The sequence below is a fragment of the Salmo salar genome, chromosome ssa13 (genome assembly GCF_905237065.1).
Source record: "Salmo salar chromosome ssa13, Ssal_v3.1, whole genome shotgun sequence".
NCBI classification, from domain to species: Eukaryota; Metazoa; Chordata; class Actinopteri; order Salmoniformes; family Salmonidae; genus Salmo; species Salmo salar.
The window spans coordinates 94187274-94193888 of record NC_059454.1 but is presented as its reverse complement, the minus strand read 5'-3'; the positions used below and the strand labels follow the sequence as shown (position 1 = coordinate 94193888).

Sequence of the window (6615 nt, the reverse complement as noted above, 5' to 3'; positions counted from 1 at the left end):
GTGGGTTTACTAACGTGTTAGGTTTAGTAAAGGAAAGGAAATGGAATGGGGGTACCAAGTCAGTTGTCCAACTAAATGTATTCAACTGAAATGTGTCTTCCACATTTAACCCAACCCCTCTGAATCAGAGAGGTGCAGGGGTCTGCCGTAATTGACATCCAAGTCTTCGGCGCCCGTAGCTATGTTAACTATAATAATTAATATGGTAACAACGATGTAGGTTGTGCATAGTGGTTTGCTGTTATGATATGAAGGTTTGGCTGGAAAGGTTTTTTCGCCTGGTCATAGATGGCTGATGTGTTGTGCACTGAAGTCCACAAGCGAAGGGAAAAGGTGAGAGGAGGAGAGTGCATAGATGCGAGAAGGAATTATACAATGATCAACGGGATCAAGCTGTTTGTATCTGGCTGCTATGAAAGTGAACTGTGTTTGCGTGTGATCAGGGGTGTAATCATTCTCTTGAAAAACTACTCTTAAATAGAAGCAAACATAACTAAACTGGGATAAACATACCTGAATTTGTCAAACCGAAACTTTAATTTGCAACTGTTGGACAAGTGATTACACACTAGATCAGCTAGATGCAGGAGGTATTGAATGTGTCAATGTCTGTCACCTTGAGTACGCCAATGTTTCTCGACTTGTGCACCTACGTTGTAAACTTTCATTCATAGGCTAGGTTGTAGCAACCTCATAGTGGCACTGAGAGGGCAACAGTGGAGGCCCCAGCGGAAATGGAGTCCCTAGAGAAAGCAAGAACAAGATAGTTGTCAGGAGTAGTGCAGTATTATCATATAGTTTGTTAACAAGAAATTTGTGGAGTGGTTGAAAAACGAGTTTTAATGACTCCAACCTAAGTGTATGTAAACTTCCGACTTCAACTGTAGATACCTTTTTCCTATTCCTTTCAATGATGGGTATAGGGTAGTGTGAGCTTTCTTCTGTGTACATAATTTATAATTGGTTTCTGTGTTTTGTGTCCCTCTTTTTGTGCCTGCCTTCTTTGAGTGGCATATGTGGGGGTGTATCTCTCTGGTACTGAAATAGCTCTCTCTCTAATATTACAAATGTTAGCCAGTAATGAAGATACTATATGCTTGGAGTATAACCAACTGTCTTTTTCTGAAGGAGGGGTGAGATTCTGGAGGAGACTGGAGTGGTTGAGCTAGATGGGAGCACCATGCAGGCAACAGAAGGCAAAAGCAGGCTATACAAAAGTTTTGTTTTGTTAACTATCCCCAGACATTATCATCCTATATGTGTATTGCCAATGTTGTACAGAACTTATTCAGTAAATGCTATCACTTCTATTTAGCCTGATGAAATTGAGCATAGTATTTGTGATGTGCTAGTGTGCTTACTTTTGTTGTATGTATTTACAATTGACCATTATATTATTATTCTGTCTTATTAGTGATAGCATCGATTGGGATGATGAAATTGGTGCTGACGAGAGTGGTGCTGATGAGACCTGGAGTCCCTCAAAGATTCTGATGAAGAGGAGTCTGACGAGTTTGAAGATTCTGGGGACAGCAGCTTGGATGCTGCAGTAGTTTATGTGTCGGGGGGCTAGGGTCAGTCTGTTACATCTGGAGTATTTCTCTTGTCTTATCCGGTGTCCTGTGTGAATTTAAATATGCTCTCTCTAATTCTCTCTTTCTTTCTTTCTCTCGGAGGACCTGAGCCCTAGGACCATGCCTCAGGACTACCTGGCATGATGACTCCTTGCTGTCCCCAGTCCACCTGGCCGTGCTGCTTCTCCAGTTTCAACTGTTCTGCCTACGGCTATGGAACCCTGACCTGTTCACCGGACGTGCTTGTTGCACCCTCGACAACTACTATGATTATTATTATTTGACCATGCTGGTCATTTATGAACATTTTAACATCTTGACCATGTTCTGTTATAATATCCACCTGGCACAGCCAGAAGAGGACTGGCCACCCCTCATAGCCTGGTTCCTCTCTAGGTTTCTTGCTAGGTTTTGGCCTTTCTAGGGAGTTTTTCCTAGGGAGTTTTTCCTAGCCACCGTGCTTCTTTCACATGCATTGCTTGCTGTTTGGGGTTTTAGGCTGGGTTTCTGTACAGCACTTTGAGATATCAGCTGATGTACGAAGGGCTATATAAATAAATTTGATTTGATTTGGACGAAGAACACATTCCTTCACTTTGTGTCCGGTATGTTTACCATTCCATGCTTTTAGCCATGTATACATTTTAAATGTGCATCTTATCGAAAATTATTTTGCCACATTATTTTCTGTGTTACATGACAAAGCCTATTCCCCCTCAGGAAACTAAAAAGATTTGGCATGGGTCCTCAGATCCTCAAAAGGTTCTACAACTGCACCATCGAGAGCATCCTGACTGGTTGCATCACTGCCTAGTATGGCAATTGCTCGGCCTCTGACCGCAAGGCTCTACAGAGGGTAGTGCGTAAGGCCCAGTACATCACTGGGGCTAAGCTGCCTGCCTTCCAGGACCTCTACACCAGGCGGTGTCAGAGGAAGGCCCTAAAAGTTGTCAAAGACCCCAGCCACCCCAGCCATTGACTGTTCTCTCTACTATCACATGGCAGGCAGTATCGGAGTGCCAAGTCTAGGCTTCTCAACAGTTTTTATCCCCAAGCCATAAGACTCCTGAACAGGTAATCAAACGGCTAACCGGGCTATCTGCATTGTGTGCACTCCCCAACCCCTCTTTTACGCTACTGCTACTCTCTGTTCATCATATATGCATAGTCACTTTAACCATATCTACATGTACATACTACCTCAAATCAGCCTGACTAACCGGTGCCTGTATGTAGCCTCGCTACTGTTATAGCCTCGCTACTGTATATAGCCTCGCTACTGTTATTTTTCACTGTATTTTTACTGTTGTTTTTATTTCTTTACTTACCTATTGTTCACCTAATACCCTTTTTCCACTGTTGGTTAGAGCCTGTAAGTAAGCATTTCACTGTAAGGTCTACACCTGTTGTATTCGGCGCATGTGACAAATAAACTTTGATTTGATTTGAATTATTTTGCCACATTATTTTCTGTTTTAAAACAGAACGGGTGGATCTCTCCATCCACAGCTGCGCATTGATAGACTACCGGTCATCAGTGTGGAAGAGGCAGTGCATGACTCCATCCTTTCGGAAGACTCTTCTATCCACAGACACACCTCCATCCACAGATGCACCTCCATCCACAGACACGCGTGACCTACATCAAGTGATTTACGAGGATGAGATCATTAGCAAGCAGAGTGAGACCGAGAGAAACTCTGTCATCATGGAGAAAAAGGTGTTCATTAGGACCATGGATCAGCTGATTATGGAGATCCCACTAAAAGAAATCTGCACATATGTTCAGATTTCTGCTCTAATGAGTAAGTTTGGTTATGATCATGCACATCTAAAATGTTAATTTTACAAGATTGAATTGTTTTAGAAATATATACAGTTGAAGTCGGAAGTTTACATACACTTTGGTTGGAGTCATTAAAACTCGTACTTCAACCATTTCACAAATTTCTTGTTAACAAACTAGAGTTTTGGCAAGTCGGTTAGGACATCTACTTTGTGCGTGACACAAGTAATTTTTCCAACAATTGTTTACAGACAGATATTTCACTGTATCACAATTCCAGTGGGTCAGAAGTTTACATACACTAAGTTGACTGTGCCTTTAAAAAGCTTGGGAAATTCCAGAAAACTATGTCATGGCTTTAGAAGATTCTGATAGGCTAATTGACATCATTTGAGTCAATTGGAGATGTACTTGTGGATGTATTTCAAGGCCTACCTTCAATCTCAGTGCCTCTTTGCTTGACATCATGGGAAAATCAAAAGAAATCAGCCAAGACCTCAGAAACAAAATTGTAGACCTCCACAAGTCTGGTTCATCCTTGGGAGCAATTTCCAAACTCCTGAAGGTACCATGTCCATCTATACAAACAACAGTACGCAAGTATAAACACCATGGGACCAAGCAGCCGTCATACCACTCAGGAAGGAGACGCGTTCTGTCTTCTAGAGGTTAACGTACTTTGGTGAAAAAGTGCAAATCAATCCCAGAACAACAGCAAAGGACCTTGAGAAGATGCTGGAGGAAACAGGTCCAAAAGTATCTATATCCACAGTAAAACGAGTCCTATATCGACATAACCTGACAGGCCACTCAGCAAGGAAGAAGCCTTGCTCCAAATCCACCATAAAAAAGCCAGACTATGGTTTGCAACTGCACATGGGGACAAAGATTGTACTTTTTGGAGAAATGTCCTCTGGTCTGATGATACAAAAATAGAAGTGTTTGGCCATAATGAGCGTTGTTATGTTTGGAGGAAAAGGGGGGATGCTTGCAAGCCGAAGAACACCATCCCAACCGTGAAGCACGGGGGTGGTAGCGTCATGTTGTGGGGGTGCTTTGCTGCAGGAGGGACTGGTGCACTTCAAAAAATAGATGGCGTTGAAGGAAAGAAAATGATGTGGATATATTGAAGCTACATCTCAAGACATAAGTCAGGAAGTTAAAGCTTGGTCGCAAATGGTTCTTCCAAATGGACAATGACCCCAAGCATACTTCCAAAGTTGTGGCAAAATGGCTTAAGGACAACAAAGTCAAGGTATTGGAGTGGCCATCACAAAGCCCTGACCTCAAACCTATAGCACATTTGTAGGCAGAACTGAAAAAGCATGTGCGAGCAAGGAGGCCTACAAACCTGATTCAGTTACACCAGCTCTGTCAGGAGGAATAGGCCAAAATTCCCCCAACTTCTTGTGGGAAGCTTGTGCTAGGCTACCCAAAACGTTTGACCAAAGTTAAACAAATACTAACTGAGTGTATGTAAATGTTTGACCCTTTGGGATTATGGTGAAAGGAATAAAAGCTTAAATAAATCATTCTCTCTACTATTATTCTGACGTTTCACATTCTTATAATAAAGTGGTGATCCTAACTGACCTAAAACAGGGAATTTTTACTAGGATTAAATGTCAGGAATTGTGAAAAACTGAGTTTAAATGTATTTGGCAAGGGTGAATGTAAACTTCCGACTTCAACTGTATATCTCTCATATTTTTTCAGACCTAGGGAAAGGAAAATATGAAGACAGAGGAATACAGCACATAGCGGCATAGAGCCAAGAACGTGGCCAAGAAAATCCATGCAGTATGAAATGATAGATTTTACAGTATATATATATATTTTTTTACTTTTATGACGTGAAGATGTTGATCCAGTGTTGGAATTGTTATCATATCTAGACAGCACAGATTAAAGGCCAGACAGAACTCATCCTGTGGACAAAGGAGTTTGTCAACCACAGATTAAAGGCCAGGCAGAACTCATCCTGTGGACGAAGGAGGTTGTCAACTACAGATTAAAGGTCAGGCAGAACTCATCCTGTGGACAAAGGAGGTTGTCAACCACAGATTAAAGGCCAGGCAGAACTCATCCTGTGGACAAAGGAGGTTGTCAACCACAGATTAAAGGCCAGGCAGAACTCATCCTGTGAATGAAGGAGGTTGTCTACCACAGATTAAAGGTCAGGCAAAACTCATCCTGTGGATGAAGGAGGTTGTCAACCACTTTTGGTGGTGCTGTAAAAGGGCGGACACATACGAGGAGTTTATTGTAATTTATATTGTCTTATTTATTACTGTCATGTATGTGTTATGTTTGAGTGGTGACATACTTACTGTATTGTGCTTAGCTGTGAGCTAGCACTTGTCACTACATTTCTGAAATCATAACTGCAATCGGCAAAGTGGAGAATGAGAAATATTTTTTTTAAATGCATGCATTGCGGTTTTTATGCTTCAGGACCTGTGGAGAGGTATTATTCACCATGTGGTGAATGAGCACATATGGACACAGGGACATTGTGAACATGACTTCCTGGGGGACAACCACACCAAGGAATGGATCAAAAGGGCTCTCCAGCACATCAGGCTCTCACAGACATCGTCCTCAACACAAGGTGGCTGAAGGATCTTCAGCTGGGTTACATTTTTTCTCAAGAATCCTTCCCCATATTTAGCAATTGGTTACATGTAATGGTCCATTATGCATTACTGTCCTCGGGGACCACCAGAAAAGTTATGAAACATATTGGCCTATTAGTCACAGAGGAGAGGGTTAAGAAACCCTACATTAGGGTTATGTTTGACATGCATACAGCCAAAGGAGGATTACAATTTAGTTTATTTCATGACGGATTCATTATGACTTGTCTGTGTTCTTTAAAAAAAACGTCAACAGCTGATCTTGAGTCCTACCAGAAACATATTCTGATGTATGTCAGCAAACGTGTTTCCTTTTCACCACCAGTCTGAGGCCAGAACACGGCTGGCAGCACTAGATTATAACTTCCGCAGGCAGGAATGAAGATGGCACCAAGATCTAAATCCCCACTCTATTTGAAGTCAATAGATTGGAGAAGGAAATTTTTAACAATAGAACTTCTCAAGTCTGCTCCACGCACCTGTTCACACTCACACAAGGCCAGCATCCCAGAGTCGCCTCTTCACTGTTCACATTGAGACTGGTGTTTTGCAGGTACAATTTAATGAAGCTGCCAGTTGAGGACTTGTGAGGCGTTTGTTTCTCAAACTAGACACTCTA

The 6615-nt window shown here is 42.0% G+C and overlaps 1 long non-coding RNA gene across 1 annotated transcript; it reads left to right on the top strand.

Annotated features, from left to right (window-relative positions):
• Nucleotides 1–2957: 2957 nt before the first annotated feature.
• LOC123726150 (uncharacterized) lies at nt 2958–6213 on the top strand. The gene is made up of 2 exons (XR_006758467.1): nt 2958–3379; nt 5077–6213. It is a non-coding gene; the product is annotated as an uncharacterized lncRNA (long non-coding RNA).
• The last annotated feature ends 402 nt before the right edge of the window (nt 6214–6615 follow it).